This window comes from Pinus tabuliformis, chromosome 8 (assembly GCF_031772625.1).
Source record: "Pinus tabuliformis cultivar Carrire ecotype Pingquan chromosome 8, CPIR1, whole genome shotgun sequence".
Taxonomy (NCBI): Eukaryota; Viridiplantae; Streptophyta; class Pinopsida; order Pinales; family Pinaceae; genus Pinus; species Pinus tabuliformis.
In genome coordinates this window covers 1,596,109,822-1,596,122,490 of record NC_142294.1, presented here as the reverse complement: position 1 = coordinate 1,596,122,490, position 12,669 = coordinate 1,596,109,822, and positions in this window count along the sequence as shown.

Genomic DNA, 12,669 nt, shown 5'->3' with positions numbered 1-12,669 from the left:
TCTTTAAAACTCTAGTTCCACACTTTCTCTTTGTCTTACCTGCGGTCCTGCACCTGATGGTCATGTCTCTTGTGCACCTGACTGCACTATCTCTGTGTTAAAGGTGCGGACCCTTGTAAAAGTTAAAAAGACACGAATATACTCTAAAAAACTCACTTTCAATCATTTCTAGAAGCTTTTGGAAGGAATCTTGAGGTGGCAAGTTCACTCTCTAAAGGTTCATGCACCCCATACCTTAAGGAGCTAACCCCTTGATGTGAGGAGCTTATCCATTAGAAGGAGGATTCTATCCCTTCATAGGTGGACCTGTAACCTCCTCCTCTGCACTATAAAATGAAGCATTGGGCTGGTTACTTGGGAGGAGAAGCTGAATATTTTTGAGGTGAAAAGCTGCTGGAACTTAGTCTTCTTTAGTTGATTTTTATGAGGAAAGATTACATACCTCTAACATCTCATTTGGAAGAGTGCAAGGCTTGTAAAAGTAAAGGAAATTCCTGTTTCGGACCCCAAGAAGAGCTTGTTCAACATCAAGGCTAAAAAGGCTGTAAGGTTCTTCTACTTCAATGTTAATACAAATAAATTTGTTTTTCTCAATAAGTTGTTGATTTATGGTTTATTTTATGGATTCCTTCATCACGATAATAGACATGATTTTTGATATTTGCTATGCAGGTGCTATTTAATGTTTGTTTGTTTGTGATTGCAGGTCCTCAAAGGTAACTCTTTCGAATGACCAGGGGATGACTTCTATGAACAAGCATTGGATCTATGGTAGGATCTTAACACCTTTGTGGTATTTATTTATAAATCACATATTTCTAGAGAAAGATAGGTTTGTTTGTTCGTTTATTGCTAGACTATCTTCTGATACTAGGGAGATGGATATTGTCCACAAGATCGATTTATCCAACCAACACTCTAGAAATATGAATTTCTTTCAAGGAACTATCCTCTAGGACTGTTTTGCGCATTTATGATGGAAAGTGACTGCCATCCCATAAAATTGCATAATGTCGTCACTCAGCTTGCAGCCATTGCTAGCTGGGATTGTGCATTGCACAATTCCAGAAATCAGCAGCCAGACTGGACTGTGCATTGCATAGTTTTGGCAGTCAGTCAGTATCCCAACAACTCGGACTATGCCTTACATAGTCATGGCAATCAGTCTCCCGACCTATAGGTCGAAATTGTGCAACCTTCATGATCAGTCACACAGGTATGTTGCAAGTCAGTTCTCAGGTTCATTTTTGTTTTCGACTGACATATTTCTTACCATGACTGTTGCCATGTCTCCATGTATTGCAGGTGTTCATCTTCCTCTCAGTAGGGTAGGTATAATGCTTTCAAGAGAGCAGAGTCGAAGACATCCTTTAGAGCACACTTGGGGATGCAGTCAATCAAGTGTCTATGAACTTGCCTACCCATGAGGACATCATGTTGTTTGTAGACAAGGGCACCAAGATATGATGACAACAACATCATGAAGAATAGTTGAAGCCAGCATATTGGATGGAGTGAATGCAAGAGGAAGGTTGTTGACTACACGGAGGTGGAACAAAGTTGCAAGCTCAAGTAGATCCATTAGTGATGAAAGCGACTTTGGAGACTCAGGTTGTGAGGTGATGTCGCAACATGAAGATGGCATAAAGATAAAGAATGGAACAGAGAAGGAGTTGAATGTGCTGAACCAACAAGTCAAGGAAGAACATGAGGTTGCACAGACAAGTGAATGAGTTGTAGAAGGAATAGGAATAGCAAGGCGAACAACATGCACTCACAGATGAAACTGTGGCCATACAAGTTATAGATCCATCCCAGCAGTTGGCACAGAGCAGACATGGTGAGAGGGATTGTTGATCGCATGCATGTGATTTTGCACATGCATCTGATCTAGCCCATTCATCACACTCACCAAGGGGAAGAAAAGAAGCAACTCCAATTGGAGCTGAACATGTATTTGATAGTCGATGTGCATGACCACCAGCACACAATGGAAGATCAACATGTACACAATGCATCATTGTGTTGTTTGTTCGATTTCACCAAGAAGAACATGCACATGATAGTACACTAGTTGGATGAAGGATCCACACTAATGCTCCCATATGTAACCGAGGCAAGAGTTCGCTTCAATAGGATGTCACCATGGGGTGCATGCACATCATCATAGATGACCAAGTTTGGCATTAGATCATCACCTTCACCATCACAAGCATGTCAAAGAGTTGGTCTCACCACAATGGACTGTGTGTTAATGATGTCTTGCATGGCTTGCTCAAGCCATTTCCTCTCACATGAGCACATGTGGATTGTAATGTAACGTCATGTCCAGTGGAAGTTCAAGTGTCAATAGTGGGATGTAAGAGTCATAGAGTAGATGAAGATTCATGAGGGTAGATGAATTGTAACAAAGGGGAATGTCAAGGGTCACCCCACCTTTTGCTATAAATAGTCCCTCATAACTCATTGTAAAGGATTTTGGTCAGCCAAGCTTCGATAAGAGTATCTTAGAGAAATTTTGGACAGTATTGTAACAAGCCTTAACTTCTCCACTATGGAGAGCTAGTACAACTCTTTGGAGGAGCAGGTGGTTGTGGCTATAATGTTCAACTATTAGAACTAGTTGTTGGACATGGATGTATTGCATGACTCAAACATACACTTAATATAATAGAGACAACAAGTTTGATGCATATGTTGTATGTTATTCTATGATATTTGGTTTACTCTAAATGATATATGTATTGCTTTCTTACACATGCATGTATGGACTATTCTATATAAGTATGTATGAATCTTTTTGAAATGTGTCATTGGTTTCACCATCAATTTTGGAATGTTCTCTAACTTGTGTTCCAACGTGTGATGCATCTTTTCTCATCTGCTCCCTTCCAAGTTGCATAATATTACAGGTTTCCAAGGGGCGCACTCATCACAACCCCCACGTGTTAGAACCTCTCATGCACCTTCCTTGTCTCGTTGTAGTTGTAACACCCTTGCTGCCAATAGAGTCATCTTACTTGCCTCTGTACGAAATAGCAGTAAAGGCATTACCATACGACCCACTGGTAGGACTCCTACAACAAAAATTCTGAGGTCTAATTGGGACTTCTTACTGAGGATATCCCCTTGCATGTTGGTGCATCCAACACCATCAACATTTTGGCCCTAGAAGGAGGGCGAGATGACAAGGTGAGTCCTCACATCTATTTTGAATCTCTACATATCTATCATGACTAACTAACAAGTTTCTTTTCCAGAGTGTATGTCTTACGAAAATGATTTCATCATCTCATAAAATCTCTCGGATAACTTGTCTCATAAAACATTTGAAAGTGGAGGGTATGTAGCCTTGGTTAGGCACGTGGTTGGCATTGTAGGCTCATGTGAAAGACATGGATTATTTGAAGAATACATGAGCTGCACGTTGTTTGTTTACATGCTTCGAGAGCACCGAATGCACTGGTGTGCCACGATGCCCGAAAAATATATTCATTCCCTTTCTCATCTGGTCACAAAGATAGACCTTGCTTTCAATCACTTTAACTATCAAGCACTCAACAAAGAGAATCTAGAATTATGAAAAGCACCCAATGAATCCATTGAACAATTTCACACATGATTTTGTAATCTTGCATACTGATTCCTCAAAGATGATATTGATTGGGAATTTCTCGATGGGAGATTTGAGAATCTTCTTTACATATCTAAAAATATGGAATTCTTGAAATCATTCAAAACCCGCTCATACTCCGGTGATGGAACTGTGCAATCATGGGCAAGTATAGTCGCTATCACAATTGACTATCTGCCTTCACCTCACCAAATAGCTCCACCAACACAGATCAATGTGGGAGATCATGCGCATATCTATATTGAACTGTCACATCCTCCCATCCCACTTGCTCTTGATACCTATGTAGATTTGGCTTGCAAGCCTATTGTTTGTCATGTGGATTCATTCCCTTGACCTCCTTCCTCAGGTTCTATTTATCCTCTAGATTGTAATTTTTTTGTGTTCTTCCATTCCGGTCTCCTCACCTGTTATGAACATGGATCAAGTTGTCAACGGAGTTGGTGTTATGCAACCAACCTACACCATCATTCACAATGAGTGTGTGTGGGAATATAAAGAAGAACTCATAGTGAAGGATGACTCCCTTCTAGTTGCACCTCATTCGCTTCATCGTAATATCCTTTGTGATTCTTCCACTACTGATTTCCCGTGTGAAAATTTATTTATGGATGTTTCTACTTCCGATCATTCATGGGACACATCAGATGTCAATATTTCATCATAGTGTGGAGAGGGCACATCTTCCTCAGAAAATTCATCCAATCTGTCATCTATCTTTCTTGAAAAAAAGGGGTGAACATCTTCGCTTCTCATCTACCCCTCTTCCCTATTCATCAAATCATGAGGATGCCAACAAACATCCTAAATTTTTTGATCTTGGTTGTCGTGATCTCTCTACTTCTTCATTTGATCATGATGTTGATTCAATCATTATTAATCTATCTAAGACACTCGTATAAAATGATCTATCTATCAACGAAGTCGAAACCTCGCAGACTGTCAAGGCACTTCAGCCCAAGCTGATGGTTATGTCAGGCCTTCACTGCCCTGAGGTTGGTTTCACTTCCTGTTAGGAAATTGTTTAAACACTCAAGGATCCTCATCACTCTCTTCTTTGCATTGTAGATCAACCAAACACCCATATTTTGCTTCCTCCACTCGAACTACACGATCCCATTCCTTATATGTTAGAGGAATCTTACACATCAAGCACACATGCACAACACAAGTTGTCTACCTTTCTGACATTTTCTTTCTTTTCATAGTCAATAGAATGCATACAATCAACATCTGCATGAAGTGTAGCACAACACCATGGAAGGTCCACAAAGTGCATGTCATGGAATTTCACTCATCTTTGTTCAGTGGTCGCTTGTAAACTCAGAGTGTGTTTGTCTTCATTGTTATATCTTTCTTGTTTGATGGTTCGCATAGTTTCCTTGTTTGCAAACCATGCCTTCACCAACATGGGTCAACCAATGTGCCGGTGGCTACATTGGAAGTATCACTTCATGTGAGATGACCCATGCAACATTTGATTAGGAGTAGGAGTACTGTTCTCTTCCAGTTGTTTTCTTGCATGCTTGTTTGCTTACTGTCTTTGTTTGCTTGTTTGTTTTCTTACTCACTTTGATTTCAATTTTTCTTCTGCTCTTGATTTGCTTTGTTGTTTGTTAGTTTACTTGTTTTGTTCATAGGATAGTTTTGCATGAAACCATGTATGACTCTTGAAACAAGTTGGGTAAAGTTTAAGAGGCCTTGTGTTGCTATCACTACTTGGTTATCTGTCATCCTGCCTCTATATAAAGAACTTGTTACCTTTAATCCATGATACATCAATGGAAAATACGTACTGTTTGAAGTGAACCTTGCTGAATACACAATGCTTTCACGCTCACTAGTATCATCTTCTCTAGTCAGTTGTTTTCGGGTTAATCCTTGTCAGCTCGGTCAAGTAGAGTAAGGTGAGGGGAAAAACCTTAACCGGCACGTCAGAGGTATAATTAGCAAATTTTATGCAGGAACAACCTCTTCTGCTCTCAATAAGTCAGGATCTCTCTTCCGCCTATGAAATGAATAAGTGTTATGTGCATTTATGAAGATGAAAAATAAAAAAAGTAAAAAAGTGAAAAAGTTTGAAAAAATTAAAAATGAATAAGGCAAAAGAAGAGAAAGGCTTCCTACGTAGAGAGGTGATTTATGTAACTCTGCGAGAGTACTGACCAGGTTCACTGGTAGTGGGTTCATGCTTGTTTTCCTATGTGACTCCGTCGAGGTACTATCTAGGCTTGTTGGCATTGGAGCAACACCAAAGATGAAACTAAGACTCTAACGACTATAATGCTTGTGCATCAATATGCACCTCAACCCCAATCAGAACAACTGTTTTTCCTTGGCTTGGAATGTGTGTCAATCGACCAAGAGCTTGGTAGATACTACATCTTACAATAAAGCTAGTGTGAAACCAAGATGAACTTAGAATTGAACAATAATTTTGGAGGTGTTAGACTTGCTTTTGACGAAAAAGGTCCATTTAGAGAGTTGGAGTTCTACCAGTATGTCACCAAGTGTTGTAGCAAGTAGAACCACCCTCCAAAATTTTGCGTTAGCTTCATTTTGAAGCCTCCCTACAAACATTCATAGTAGCATGTCTTGCTTTGTCAAGTACACAAGCTTCAATGTTTTTCTTGCACAAAGAAAACCTATCAATCACAGCTTGATGCATTCCCCTCATAGGCTGTTCACCTGGACTTGGTCCATCTACAGGCTGAGCAGCTCCCACAAGAAATTGCACATTTCTAGAGGGAAACCAACCTTCCCTCTAGAAATTGTAAAATCTTGACTGGCATCCTCTTAGGTCTCAAAATTGTGCAATTCTGCTGAGCAAGCTTCATCGAGAAAATTGGGCAATCCTTCCCAGCAGGGTTGCTCAGCCCAAAATTTGCACAAATTTGGGTAGCAATCAGCTTGCCTTCCTAGAAATTGCACAAATCCTCTGAGCATCCAGCCCAGCTCTAGGCCAAAAAGGCACATTTTCTCCCAGCAATTGAGCAGCCTATTGCATGTGCATTTGAGTTGACTATTTCCCTCTGGGACTGAGAAAAACTGACTTGCATGCATGAGCTACTTCTCCCAAGGCAGCATGCAAAGGCATCCGTTGTTTCAGGGATCTACTTCTCCCACCAAGCGTCAGTTTCTCGTGGCATGTGCATCACAACCTCAATGTTATCAAAAATCATCAACTGAATGCTGCAGAGCTCATTCCTGACATCAACCTTATAGCTATGACATCCCACATCACATCTAGGAGTTGTCATCACATTCAGCTCAGTTGTTTTGGGGTAAGCCCACTTTCCATGACTTGTGTTGCATTTTTGGCGCTTTTTTTGTTTCACTTCGTATGAATGTTCTCTGCTTCTTTTGAGTGAGTGCCTACTATCATTTTGATACATACTAGCTTGGACTGGCACCATTTCAGTTTTTGTTGTTATCTCACTATTGTTGCATGAATGAAACTATTTTTCACGAACGGTCATTGATTCAGTGACTCACCTCACCCACATACATGTTCTTCCATTTTCTGAATCTGTCATTCACCATTTGCATGCATGATCGTTCACTTATGCTTCCACTCAGTATCACCATGCATTCACACTCACATTCACATTCAATTTCCCATTAGCAAGTTTGGGAAACCTTGACCCACACTATGCCTTCACTGATACAACATTGCACAATCTGGGGAAGGAGGGCTCTGTCTTCCTCTCTAGAAATGTGCATTTCTACCTAGGAACTGTCCTCCAAGACTATTTTGCACATTTCTGAGGGAAAACAACTGTTGGCCCAGAAAATTACGCGATGAAGTCACTGAGCCTGGAGCCATTGCCAGCTGGGATTGCACACTGCACAATACCAGTAGTCAGAAACAAGACTGGACTATTCATTATGCAGTTCCAACAGTTAGTCAGTCTCCTAGAAGCCTAGACTATGCCTTGTGCTATCTTGGTAGTCAGTCTCTTGACCTCCCGACTGAAATTGCACAACCTTCATGATCAGTCACATAGGTATTTTGCAAATCAGTTCTCAAGTTCATTTTGGCTTTTGAATGACATATTTCTTACCATGAGTGTTGCCATGTCTCTAAGTATTACAGGTGTTCATCTACCTCTCAACAGTGCAGGTACAATGCTTTCAAGAGAGCAGAGTCAATGACACCGGTTAGAGCACACTTGGGGATGCAGTTGATCAAGTGTCTATGAAATTGCCTACACATGAAGACGTCATGTTGTTCATAGATAAGGACACCAAGATATGACGACAATAGTATCAAAGTGATCAACATCATGAATAGCAGCTAAAGGAAGCATACTGGATGCAGTGAATGTAAGAGGAAGGTTGTTGACCACACAAGGGTGGAACAAAGTTGCAAGCTCAAGTAGATCCATTGGTGATGAAAGAAATTTTGGAGACTCATGCTATGAGGTGAAGCCATGAAATGAAGATCACGTGAAGACAGAGACTAGAACAAAGAAGGATTTGCATGTGCTGAAGTAGCAACTCAAGGAAGAACATGAAGTTGCACAGACAAGCGAATGAGTTGCAGCAGGAATAGGAACAATAGGAGGGGCAACATGCACTCACAGATGAAACTACACATGTACAAGTTATAGATCCATCCCACCAATTGACATGGAGCAGACATGGTGAGAAATTTTCTTGATCGCATGCAAGGGATTCAACAACAAGCATGTCATTGTGCACACACATACGATCCATCTCATTCACCATAGCACTAGGGCGAAGACAAGAAGCAAGTCCAATTGGAGTTGAACATGTAGTTGATAGTTTATGCCAATGACCACTAGCAGACAATGGAAGATCAGAACAGACACTATTCATTAGTGTGTTACTATTTCAGTTACACAAAGAAAGCCATGCACATACTAGTAGACGAGTTGGATGAAGGAGCCACACCAATGCACCTGAATGCAACGAAGGCAAGAGTTTGCTTCAGCATGATGTCACCATGGGGCGCATGCACACCATCACAGATGACCAAGCTTGGCATAAGCTCACCACCTTACCATCACAAGCATGTCAAAGCGTTGGTCTCACCATAATGGACCGAGTTTCAGTGATGTCTTGCATGGCTTGCTCAAGCCATTTTGTCTCACATGAGACCATGTGCATTGTAATGTAATGTCGTGTCAAGTGGAAGTTCAAGTGTTAATAGTTCGATCTAACAGTCATAGAGTAGATGAAGAGTCATGAGGGTAGATGAAATATCACAAAGGGGAATGTCAAGGGTCACCCCACCCTTTGCCATAAATAGTCCCTCATAACTCATTGTGAAGGCTTTTGGTCAGCCAAGCTTTGATAGGAGTATCTTAGAGAAAGCTTGCACAATATTGTAATGAGCCTTGTCTTCTCCAATGTGCATAGCTAGTACATATCTTTCAAGGAGTAGGTCATTGTGGTTGTAACATTCCACTATTCGAACTAGTGGTTGGACATGGATGTATTGTATGACTGGAACTTACACTTAATATAACAAAGCCAACACATTTCATGCATATGTTGTATTGTATTCTATGCTATCTAGTTTACTCTAAGTGATATATGTATTATTTTCTTACGCATGCATGTACGGACTATTCTGTATAGGTATGTATGAATCTCTCTGAAATGTGTTGTTGGTTTAACCATCACTTTGGATTACTCACTAACCTGCTTTCCAGATTGTGATGCATCTTCACTCGTGTGTTCCCTTCCAAGCCGCGTACTATTACAGGTTTCCAAGGGTTGCGCTCATCTCAACCCCGGTGTGTTAGAACCTCTCATGCACCTTCCTTGGCTCGTTGTAGCTGTCACACCCTTGCTACCAATGGAGTCATCTTACTTGCCTCTATGTGAAATCGTAGTCAAGGCATTACCAAACGACCCACTGTTGGGACTCTATACCAAATGCTCTGAGGTCTAATTAGGACTTCTTACCCGACAGATCCCCTTAGATGTTGGCGGGTCCAACACCGTCAACATTTTAGTGTTAGAATGAGGGCCAGATGACAAGCTGAGTCCTCACATCTCTTTGGAATCTCTACATATCTATCATGACTAACTAACGAGTTCCTCTTCCGGAGTGTATGTCTTATGGAAATGATTTCATCATCTCGAAAAAGCTCTAAAATAACTTGTATCATAAAACATTTGACGGTGGAAGCTACGTAGCCTTGGTTAGGCATGTGGTCGGTTTTGTAGGCTCATGCGAAAGACATGGATTCTTTGAAGAATACATGAGTTGTGCACTATTCATCTACACGCTTTGAGGGCACCCAATGTATTGGTGTTCCACACTGTGCAAAAAATATATTCATTGTCTTTCTCATCTATTCATAGAGATAGACAGTGCTTTCAATGACTTCAAATATCAAGCACTCAACAAAGAAATTCTGCAATTATGAAAAGCACCTGATGAATCCATTGAACAGTTTCACACATGCTTTTGTAATCTTGCACATCGATTCCCAAAAGATGATATTGATTAGGAATTTCTCGATGTGAGATTTGAGTATCGTCTTTAAATATTTGAAAATCCGCAATTCTGGAAATCACTCGAATTCCACTCATACTCTGGTGATGGAACTATGTAATCACGAGCAGGCACAATTGTTGTCACAAGTGATTATTTTCCTTCACTTCATCAAACAACTCCAACACCACAGAGTGATGTGGGATATCATGCACATACCTCTGTTGAACTGTTACATCCTCCCACCCCACTAGCTCTTGATATCTAAGTAGATTTGGCTTGCAAGCCTTTTGGTTGTCACGTGGACTCATTCCCTCGACCTCCTTCCTCGTGTTCTGTTGATCCTCCAGATTGTACTTTTTTGTGTTCTTTCATACTGGACTCCTCACCTATTGTGAATGAGGATCAATTTGTCGACGAAGTTGGTGTTATGCAGCCCTCCCAACCCCACTCCGGTTGCCCAAATGTATGTCACCTTGGTCGGTCGTTGGGCCGCCGGGGTGGGGTAGGGGCTGGATAGCCAGCCCCCCACCCCTCCCCCACGGGCCCATTGGGCCACCGGGGCCATGATCGGGCCGACCACGGCCACTTCGGACATAGTGGGTAAATCTGTATCATTGAAATTTTTAATTTCTAATAAAAGAAAATTCATTAAACTTATTTAATTTTTAAAATTTGCACACAAAAAGAAAGAAATTAACTTTTCAAATGCCACAATCATCTGTTGAATATGTTGTTGATATCAATGTAGTTTCTCCACATATTCACTCCAAGTCTTTTAACGAACTTCGAAAAATCTTGATGTGATGTGAAGAATAGTGATAATGAGATTTATTATATAGTGGAAATTACAAAATTGTTTTACCATATGGTTAATGTGGGATTGATTTTTTTTGATAAATTTTAAGATGTAAATTTTGTTATGGCGAAATAGGGAACTATGATAAAGCGAACATTACGGAATTGTTTTACAGCACGGTGAATGTGGGATTAATTTGTTTTAGAAAGTATAATAAAAAATTAAAAGACATTCAATTATCTATTAAATATTATATAGTTTTAAGTAATAAATTAATTTAGGTAAAAGATTTAGTTTAAAAGATTTATTTCATGAAAAAAAATTAGTTAAATTGTTTCAATGAATTGTAGAAGAAAATTATGGAGGGAAATACATGAAACAAAATTTCTGGAGGAAAAAATTTTGACGAAAATTTTTGGAGGGAAATTTTCATTCTTGAAGCAATATATTATCATTAGGAGACTCTGCATTTGTATCATTCAACCTTTTTTGTTTGAAAGGCATGGATTCTTTTGATAGTGAAGTTTCATTTTGGGAAGCATCAATGTCTTCATTGCGTAACAACAATATTCATACTGATGAATATAACATAAATTCTTCCACTGTGAATAGAGATTCAATTCTTCCACTTAGTCCTAATCCTAAGGAATATGAGAGTAGCACTGATGAAGAGAATGATGAAGAATTTCAAAAGAACAGAGTGTCACAGTGTCCACTTAGTCCTAATCCTATGGACTATGACAGGAACAGTGATGAAGAGCATGATGACAAATTTCAAAAGAATGGAGTGTCATGGTGTCCACTTAGTCCTAATCCTATGGACTATGAGATCAACAATGATAAAGAGCATGATGAATAATTTCAGAAGAATGGAGTGTCACGGTGTCCACTTAGTCCTAATGCTATGGACTATGAGATTGACAATGATGAAGAGCATGATGAATAATTTCAAAAGAATGGAGTGTTACGATGTCCACTTATTCCTAATCCTATGGACTATGACAACAACAGTGATGAAGAGCATGATGAAGAATTTCAAAAGAATGGAGTGTCACAGTGTCCACTTAGTCCTAATCCTATGGAATATGAGAGCAACAGTGATGAAGAGCATGATGAAGAATTTAAAATGAATAGAGTGTCACAGTGTCCATCTAGTCCTAATCATATGAACTATGAAAGTAGCAATGACGAAGAACATGATGAAGAATTTCAAAAGAATGATGTGTCATGGTTTCCAATTAGTCCTAATCCTATGGACTATGAGAGCAACAATGATGAAGAGTGTGATGAAAATTTTCAAGTGAATAGAGTGTCCCAATGACCACTTAGTCCTAATCCTATGGACTATGAAAGCAACAGTGATGAAGAACATGATGAAGAATTTAAAATGAGTAGAGTGTCACAATGTCCACTTAGTCCTAATCCTATGGGCTATGACAGTAGCAGTGATGAAGAACATGATGAATATTTTCAAATAAATAAAGAGTCACTGTTCACTTAGTCCTCATGCTAAGGACTATGAGAGCGATAGTGATGAAGGACAGGATGAAGCACTTAGTCCTAATCCTAAGGACTATTAGAGTAGCAGTGTTAAAGGGAAAGATGTAGAACTTTCAGTAAGTAAACAGTCACATTTTCAACGTAGTCCTAGTCCTATGGACTATGAGAGAAGCACTGATAATGCACATGAGGAATAATATCCAATAAATGTTGAGTCAAATTTTCCATTTAGTCCTAATTCTAAGGACTATGATAGTAGCACTG